This window comes from Salvia miltiorrhiza, chromosome 2 (genome assembly GCF_028751815.1).
Source record: "Salvia miltiorrhiza cultivar Shanhuang (shh) chromosome 2, IMPLAD_Smil_shh, whole genome shotgun sequence".
NCBI lineage: Eukaryota > Viridiplantae > Streptophyta > Magnoliopsida > Lamiales > Lamiaceae > Salvia > Salvia miltiorrhiza.
This window is the reverse complement of record NC_080388.1, coordinates 27455223-27465315: the sequence shown is the minus strand read 5'-3', so window position 1 is coordinate 27465315 and position 10093 is coordinate 27455223. Positions and strand designations below refer to the sequence as shown.

At 32.5% G+C, this 10093-nt stretch overlaps 1 long non-coding RNA gene across 1 annotated transcript; it reads right to left on the bottom strand.

Annotated features, from left to right (window-relative positions):
- Positions 1-5582: 5582 nt before the first annotated feature.
- Positions 5583-7626, bottom strand: LOC131007742 (uncharacterized). The gene is made up of 2 exons (XR_009096249.1): positions 7266-7626; positions 5583-5827 (listed from the first exon to the last, which is right to left on the bottom strand). It is a non-coding gene; the product is annotated as an uncharacterized LOC131007742 (long non-coding RNA).
- Between the last annotated feature and the right edge of the window lie 2467 nt (positions 7627-10093).

Here is a 10093-nt window from a genome sequence, read left to right as displayed (position 1 = left end):
GGAGCTTCGGAGTGACCATCACCCCTAATTTGACCTTACGAACACTGCGCCCCCAACTGAAAGCCAAACCGCAACCTCAATCCAAAGAACTTCGGCCAGACCTCATCACTAACCAACTTGCCCAGGAGCCACGAGCCATTTATAAAGTTGAAATTTATATTTTTTTAATTTAGGATATTATTTAATAATTGATATGAATTATTTTATTTTATTTTATTTTTAAAATATTTTTTGTATTTATTTTTATTTTTATTTTATTTAGTATTTATATTTATTTATTTAACATATTATTTAATTTTAATATTTACCCTGCAAACGTAATAATTTAACGATAATTAAATTGGAACTCAACGTAATAATTTAACGATAAATTGGAACTCCATATTATTTGTATTTGTAGTGTCATGTATGACATATAATCAACATCCCTTATGAGCACATGCATGGTTGTTTTACAGATTGCAACAATAATTTTGTCATTTTCTTATCAAACAATATTCCACCTCTTCGAATACCCTTCTCCATTGACACCGTATATCCGAAACCTTCACAGGGTGCTTGATTGAGCTTATAACTCCCTCATAAAAGAGTTTAATAAATTGTTGGGAAAATTGTATGTAAATACACAAATTTTGCTTAAAATTCATATTTGATGCGAAGTTAAGATTTTATAATTAAATACATCAATTTTGTAAGTTGTTCAATTTTGACGACGATTTTATTTTCGATGACCGAAAAAAATGACGTAAAGTTGGGATTTCATTTCATTAGATTATTTGTCCGGCGAACTAAAAGGTGTAATGGATCTGTGTTTGTATGAAGGAATGTTGTACTGATCTGGTATTTTAATGCAATAAAAATGTAATCTTTGAGAAGAAGGGAGGGAGATATAGAAGAAGAAGAAAGGAGGCGAGGAAGATGAGAGAATTCAGATAATATTCATTAGCTAGGTTTTTCCATACATGCAGCACTTATAAAGTAGATGGTCCCCTCCCACGTAACAAACTAATCGAAAAACAATTAAGAAAAAACAATAAAAGTAAAACACGCTTCTACTAATTTAAAGAGCGTCTCTTGCATCCCTTAGCTACTTTCACGACTATCAATTCCCTGTTCCATTTGAACATCTTCCCCAACGGCTACTTTGACGACAACAATTTCTCCCTCTTCAAGCCTTTTACCCTCCTCCAACTCTTCTCCCAGCTCCAGTATCGTGACAATACCTCCCCCATTTTGAGATCCTTGCCTCGAGGATCTTACTCAGGAAACTTACGGAGTAGTGGCTTAGAATCTTCCCAGCTAGAAAAATTTGCTCCATCTCGAGACCACTGAACCAAAAATTGCGTTCTTTTCCATTTCGAATAATATGTCGTTCATCCAGTAGTGCACAAGGCGTGACTTTGAAATGTCCTTCCAAATCAACATCAGGAAGCTCTGTTGAAGGTACAACGTCTTGGCCCACGCATTTCTTTAAGAGAGAAACATGTAATACCGAATGAATAATGGAGGTGAGATGCCTAAAGCAGAGCACCCACAAGAAGAATCGTCCAGGAGAGGTGAGGCTCATGAAGAATTGAGTCATTATCAACAAACCAGAAGACGCCAGCCCAAGATGCAGGACACTCCTGTAGATAAGGCCACACTGGAACCAATCCACCCATACAGATTGATTCTCAACCTCCATGAAGCTAGCTTTAAAGATTGGGAAGGTCTCATCGATGACTGGGCTTCAACTATGAAAGTCGTGATTGCCACGATAGAATATGATAAAAACGAATTTATCAAAATCTTCAAGGCAAGTTTAGCTGGAATGGCAAAATAATGGGATAAAGCATCAACAAAGGAAAAGAATGAGTTGTTCACCAAAGAATCAGCTCTGGAAATCCTTGGAAATGCCACCCACCAGATTAAAATTCATTTTCTTGGAATGAGTTTTTTTTAGGGATCAGGAGAAGAAAAACGTCAAAAATATCGACAAGCACTTTACAATCTAAGATTGGTAGTGCTGGAGCTAAAGACTCTTGATGAATTTTTGCGTCTTTATGCCCTATATATCCATATGGGGTTGGTTGATGATTAGACAACCAGGGACCTCTTTTTCACAAAGTTTTCAAGTCCATGGAGGAAAATGCTCATCAACGAGTACATGTCACCAGGGGAATATCCACTTGATAGTGCATCAAGAAGGATGTTATATGTTTACAAGAAGTTGTCTGAATGGTGCCAAAAGGCAGCGGACCAGAGAAACCTCAAGAAATTGAGAAGGCTCAATAAAGGATCTCCATTGATGTGCGACAACCTAGACCTTCCAACAGAGATTGGGGCTGAGTTGCTGTATCAACGGAGAAGAAAGAAGAAACATAGGTATCAACCCTATGAAAGAAAGTCAAGAACAAGGCGAAGTTCTTGGAGGCCCAGAACAATGTGGACCAGACAGAAGACACGTTCTTACAAATCAGGCCAATGGAGCGGACCCTCAAGGGGCCGGTTTGCATCTCAAAAACGAACCTCGGCAAGAAAACTTGCAGATGTACCCAAGCCAAAACAAATGAAAGTTTCAAGAATTGCAACTATTGGACATGCGGAGCAAATGAGCATATTTCTACCAACTTCCCCGATAACGAGAAAAGAGGGATGGAGATATTCGAATCCACACCAAATATCGAAGATGCCATCTACAACCAGGAACTGATAGCCATATATCAGTTCGCAGATATATCCTTGGATGAGAGTATATATGAACAAGAAGAAATCTTTAGCTCCGAAGATTCAGACATGTTTGATGGATTATCCGGAGACGAGTCAGACTGAGAAAGAGGAAGTTATCCACTTTCAAAAGGAAGATCAGGAATGATATACCAGTCATTCCCTGATCCCACAACAAAAGATGGTGGATAAAATCAAGAATAAAACCCTGAATATACAATCATATCAGGGGTTCTCAAGAGGAAGGTTGGACCAAGTCATACAAAGCTTGAGTCCATTTAAAAGGAAGCATCATGTTTATTTCGGCACAACCAGTCGAGAAATGTCACTTCCCATAGAGTTGACAGGAAACCAAGTGGAGATCGAATTAATTCTAGCCGAAGACGTGCGGAGGGATCTCGTGAAAATGAAGACAGAAGTTGCAGCAGCGATGAAATGGATTCATATCGGAGCAATCCAGTTGGTAATCAAATCCTCACTTTCAACAGGAATTGATTTACCAGTTGATATTGCAATATGCAACAAGAGGATTACAAATACAAGAGATGCAGTGTTGGGTGCTTTCTCAGGCAATCTCTATGCCAAGCATATTATAACCGAATTATACCCATAGATCGCTTATAATCTTCAAGATGCAAACTTCAGCAAAGCCCTGACACTCTATCAGGACTATAAGAGGAAGGATCTGATGACAAGGGGGAATAGGCCATACTCGATTACATATCAAGTATCGTATGCCCTGTCAAATTCCCATCATATGGATTTATTTTTGGGGAAAATTTTTATTGAGATCACAAAATCATTGTGCAAAGACTTGAAGGAGCTTTTAATCGCGCTATGCCAGTCAACTTTCGCAACAATCGTGGTGATGAAGGCAGACTCCGGCGACCACAAATGAAGGATTGACAAATGCTCAAAGATGTTATGCTCAAATGCATAGACGAGGGATTTTCAGATCTCTTCGAGGAAGAAACTCAAATCCTCAAAGTCTCCTTAATATCATACAAAGATATTGGGAAAGAAGAACATGTGTCTATAGCTGATGTCAAAAGGAGAATCCAGAAATGTTATAATGAGGATTCTTTGGCATGGTGGAACAAGAACCAACTCAAAGCTACCTTGAAGGTTAAAACTGGAAAGGAGCATGAGTTTGTACGGTTCAGACCAATCCTGATGAATACTCAAGATCAGCAGGATATGAGAAGAGCATAATCAAGGAGCATCTTGATTTGCGGTTGATCGAACCAGGGAACTCGCTATATAGTAGTCCTGGATTTCTGGTGAGAAATCACGGGGAGATCAAAAGAGGAAAACCAAGATTAGTTATTAATTACAAAGGAATTAATGACATTCTTGAGTTTGATGGTTATTTCATCCCAAGCAGAGAACACCTTATCAACTGCATCAGAAGTGCTGTTGGGAACTTCATATTCCTAGTTTTGATGATACCAAAATCCTTAGGCTTTAATTGTAATAGACTAGAACTGTTCGAACTCAACTGTTAGAGTTCCTTATCCAGTTTAGATGTTGTTCTGAAGACTGAAGAACGAAGAAACTGAAGACTGATGACTGAAGACATCGACTGCTGTAGCTTGAAGGCAGAAGTCAAATACTGATATTTGACTTATCAGCTCAAGGATCAATTAAAGACTGATCACTTAATGCAGGCCACATGGATTCAGCGAACTAATACTAAAGTCAAGTATCAGCTAACATTCCTCATATGACTGAACTTCCAGAGTACAAAGGAAGCCACGTACTTCCAAGTACAGCTGCATTAAATGCAGATTTGAAGGATCCTCCTTTGTCTGCAGAGTCATTCCTCTTAAGTGACTAACCTTTCAGAGATGTCAAATCTCCTGCTGCAAAGTAGCCGTTTTTCACCAAACAAGGAACCTCGAAGATTGACGCCTCAGCCCAAGTTCAAATCTATCTCAACGGATGAATTCTTGAAGACCATCTCCGCCAACGGATCTATTTAAGGCCTCTCCTATAAATAGAGCTCGAGGAACATTTCAATCTTAACCGATTCAACAACACAAGCTGAAACGCTGCCAAAATCAAAGCTCAGCTATCCATCAACTCATGAAAGATGACCTTTTGCGACACAAAGGATATGTCGCAAACTTTAATTTTTATGTCGCAAAAGCTAATTTGCGACATTTCTTGCATCGCGGTGGATAGTGTCGCAAAAGGCTATGATGTAAATTTACGACATTATTTTTTAATTGTGACGCAACATATACGACACTTTCTGCATCGCTAAATTATATGTCGTATAAATTTTGTGTAACATTATGTGGCACTAGTCGCAGTGACGCATGTTAATTTGCGTCACATTACACGACACTAATTGAAATGATGAGTCCTAAGTTGCGACACTAGTTTGTGACACTATTATAAATGTGACATAGCATTTTACAACACTTTTTTAGATTGCGTCGTAACATATACGACATTTTGTGTATCACTAAATGAAATGATGCATCATAATTTACGACAGTAATTTGTGACATTCCAAATAATGTGACCTGAAATTTTACAACACTAGTAGCATCATATTTAAAGTGTCGCATAATATTGTAACACATAACATTTGTTGTAAATTTTTATATTAAGTGTCGCAAAATATGCAACACATTTTGCATCACTTTATTGTTGTGTCATATATCTTGCATCACTTATACACAACAATATAATTAATATGTTGTTAATATGTTGTGGTTATATGTGACACATATGACATCATAGTGAAAATGCTGCCTAATATTGCCACTAAAATATTTGTTGCTAAAAGAATTAAAAAATTTGCATCATTTATGAAAATTAATTCAGTAATATTTGTGGTGTATTCATTAATAATCCCCATTAATGAGTTTAAGAGAAAATCAACACAATATATATCACTCAAATGAAATAAGAATATCACTTATTTAAAATATAAAAACAAATATATTATAAATGTCAAATTGAAAAAAAAATTGTAAAAAATGTAACATCAAATATCAAAATCTAAATTTATCTAGCTATGCGAGTATGCAAATCCTGTAGGCCACAATTGACATTCAACGTCATCTTGACTTCCTCTTGCTTTTTTTCTTGTTGCACTTTTCCCTTATTCCTACATAAATAAAACAAAATAAATTATTTTTTTATACATATAATAAGCAAATCAATTAAAAATTATAATCGATAACAATAGTCAGAGAGGTACACTATATAAACAAATGCAATATAGTTTGTCTAGGCCTGGAAGGCTATAAAACGTAAGAGCATTATAATTCATATTCATGTACAAACATCACCAAAAGTTTGAAACAAAACCAATTTTAAGTTAGAGTTCAGCTTGCAGTCTCGACCTCATAATTATAGATAAGAAATCTAATGAACTAGGTTTTTAAGAAATCATCAATTGATTTCTTAGTTATACATATTTAAAATTATGTATAACTAATTGTAATAAGATATATAAATGGACATGTTATGAATGCAAAAGGTTCAATCTTTGGTCGTTGCACTTAACAGATTATGCTAAAGTCATTTAATTTAGCCTAAGAATTCATATCTAATACTAACATTTAGGACTAACAAATTTGAGGAATAAATATGAGAACTTACCACAGTTATCCTAAATTTGCAACAAATTGGTCATTGGCGCATCTTAAAAGAAAAAGGTATGAAAGCCTAAAGGAGGTATCATCTTTGCAGAAGTAGTTTTCCACTTTATAAAGCAACTAAAAATAATTCGTTTTACAAAATTTTAACAGCATAACATATACAATTTCTTCCACCGTGGAGTCATTGCTGGCAACAATTATTACTAATTTTGCTAGTGAACAAAAAATAAATAAATAAATGAGTTTCGAAATAATTGGAAAATTATCTTCAAGAAATATGCTACTCCATTAAATGTCTTTTTGTGATCCTTCTTTTTCCTTTTTCAGTAGATAGGTACCAAATTAGTTTGATTAATGGATGAAATATAATTTCAAATACCCATCATCCACTTAACACAAGTATAATGCATCTCAAAGAAAAGATCTAAATATGATTCAACTATCAAAGTAATACAGCAATCACGTGAGAAGTTATAGTAAAGGACCACAACTGAGGAAAGTATACAAATTATGCAGGGAGCCGTATTGGTCAATGCAATAAAATGCTCATTCTAAAAGAACTAGTAAGACATTGAACTACATACTTTGTCATCATGGATTGTGCCTATAGTATAATTTTCTCCTATATTTAGCAGAAACATGTTTTATCTCTCTACACATTCATATCAAGCATATCATCAATTAGGCATTTTATCAAACATGTAGAAGGCGCAATAGCTTTGATGCTTTCTAGGCTTCTACCACTATCCCTTTCTCCTATGATTCTAAAAAATTTTACATGCTCACGAAAGCTTAACCAATACTCTTTCCAAAATCTAAAGCCAAGAAATATATTCATAGATTTAAAACGTCCAACAACATCCAAATTCGATATTCAAATAAAGCAGCTTTAAACCATCATTCAACATCAAATTTCACAGCAAGATAAAGGTTTATTCTAACCTTTAAAGTTCAGCAGAGGCTGAAAAAGTGTTCGACGCAGAGAGAGGGCGGCCGGTAGAAAATCAGAGTTATCGTATAAGTGTGAATATGAGAAGAGATTTTTTTTCTTTTTTCTGGTGCTATTATATAACTATATAAGGGATTGACCGGAAGTGATTTGTGTATGGGATATCTTTTCCTGAAAATTAGCTCACGAAAATTTTAAAAATTTAATTGTGCCGCCAATTCCTTGTTTCCATTTTTTTTTTCTTTTTCAAGAATCATTGCGTCGATGATTCTACAAAAAAAAGAACCATTGTGCCGCCAATTCTGTTGAAGTTTGTATTATTTGCGTTCGTTTCTAGGGTTCTCAAACCTTTTACATTTTTTTAATTTAATAGTTCGCGCGTTCATGCGAGGCCAGCATTAAAGATTTAAAATCAAAGAATATTTTAAATAAATAAATATACTTATTAAAAATAATTAAAGTATAAATAAACGTAAATTATATAAGTAAATGTGATTTCTTTTAACTAACATAATTCACACCAATTACTCAATGAAATAAATGAATATGAAAACATATGAATTTTAAATTTTTAATATTTAAAATATCAATTAATTAATTAATTTTAATTAATCATGAGTACAAATATGTAAATTTATCAAAACTCGAAAAGATGTAAAAAATCATCTATTTTTATATAGTTTAATAGATTTTTTGAATGCATATTTGTCCGATCATTTTGTTTAACTACAAATAAAGTTCCCAAAAATCTAATCTTTTAAAATGAGAGGGTTTATTTTCATAAATAATAATTGCTCAATTGATTAAGTTTAGTTTTATAATATTAAATAATAATGTTTCATTATTTTAATTGGGTTTCAATTTGAATAAAATAATTATTTGACTATAATGGTTCAATTGTGAGTCCTAAGTGTATATGTGCCAAGTAATTTGAATAAACAAGTCAACATTTGTTTATATATGCATGTAAACTTTAATTTGTGTTGTTTTATAGATGCATATTCTTTTAACAATCGATTAGTGCAAAAAAAAAAAGGGTTGAGCATGATATAATTGTCGTTCATTTTCAAATAGTACAAATGATATCAGTAAAATTAAATACACATGCTATTACAAAATTAAATTATTCAATTTACTTTTTAATTATTCTTATATCTAAAGATGATCAATAGCGGTGATGGCAGAGGAAGATCGACCGTCCGGCGCAGGAGAAAGAGTGAATCTGAGAGAGAGAGAGAGAGAGAGGAGAAATAGAATTAGGTGTGAGTAGTTTTTTAATTTTAATCTTAGGGGTAGTTTAATCATTTAACATAAAAAGTGGGCATTTTTTTAAGCTTTTATTTGAGTGGGGAAATTTTAAGTTTACTAAAAAAAGTGGCTACTTTCATGTATTGACTCTTAAAATTGATACAAATTCTAATTTAAAACAATATTTTTAAACTAAAGAGCTCTTAAATGAGTTAATATAATAAAAATATAAAATTAAAGTGTAAAGAAATAAAAGATAAAACAATCGTAACTGCAACATTACAAGAAAGAAAAAATATAGAGAAGGGAGAAAAAAAAATTAATTTTATGATTTCACAAATTCATAATTTTTTGTGTCAAATTTATTTTTATCATTTTTACATCAAATTAGAGATCTTATCATGATTTTTAGTTTAAAATGCATATTGAATATTTTTTCTCGAATCGAATTTGATGTTTTCAGAAAATAATCAAAATAAAAATAAAATGAGAGAAAATTTGGTGGAAATCATATGAGAGAACGTGTCAGATGGTGGGAGTCATTAAAGGTGTACATTAGATAAAAGTGGTAGTGTCACCCATTTTCAGAGTTAATTGTTACTCCCTCCGTCCCAATAATAACCTCCCAAAAAAAAAGTGGCCGGGACATGTAAATTATAAAAATGTAGATAAAGTAAGAAATAGATAAAATAAATTAAGAGAGCGATAGAGAGAGTAGTAAAAAAATAAGAGAGATATAAAGTAAATGAAAATAGAGACAAAGAGATAAAGTAAATGGAGGGAGCATAGAGAAAATAATTTAGTTTAAAACTTCTAATTTTTTTTTTAATCTTCAATCTATTTTCTATGTATTATTTATCGAATTAAAACTCTTATAGTGATCTTTAATTAGAGAAACATATTGAATATCTTGTCATAATCAAAACTACACAATTTTTGGATGAAAAAAAAAAGTTAAATAAAGAAATTTAAAAAATGTAAAAATCTAAAAAATATTATTTAGATATTGATTTATATTGCATATACTCTATAGATATAGATTATATCGCATATAGGTTTTCATTAATAAAAAATAACCAATATAAATCTCAAATTGAATATCATCATTAAATCTTTAATTTGATATAAAAATTATCAAAAATAAATTTAAAATATACTCTATAAAATATAATTATTTTAAAATATATGTACATATATATTATATATTTTTCTTTCCTCCCTTTGTTTATCTCTCATCTTTCCTGGCACTCTTGGGCTGGAATACTTATCTTTTATTATCTCCCCTCTCTCTTTTTTTCTATCATATTTCTTTTATCTTTTATTTAGTGCTCGTTTGGTTCAATTAGATGAATGGAAAGAGAATGGAATCAAATAAAAGAGTAAAATAGTAACAATAACCATTACTTTTATTGAGTGTTTGTTTAACAATTGAAATGAATCATTAGTATGAGATTCTCTTTCTTTTATTTTCCCTCTATTTTGAGAGGTAATAAATTGAGTGATTTGGTAATGTTTATCTCATTACCCAATCCAAACAAGTAACGGATTCAATTAATTGAATACATTTTTAACC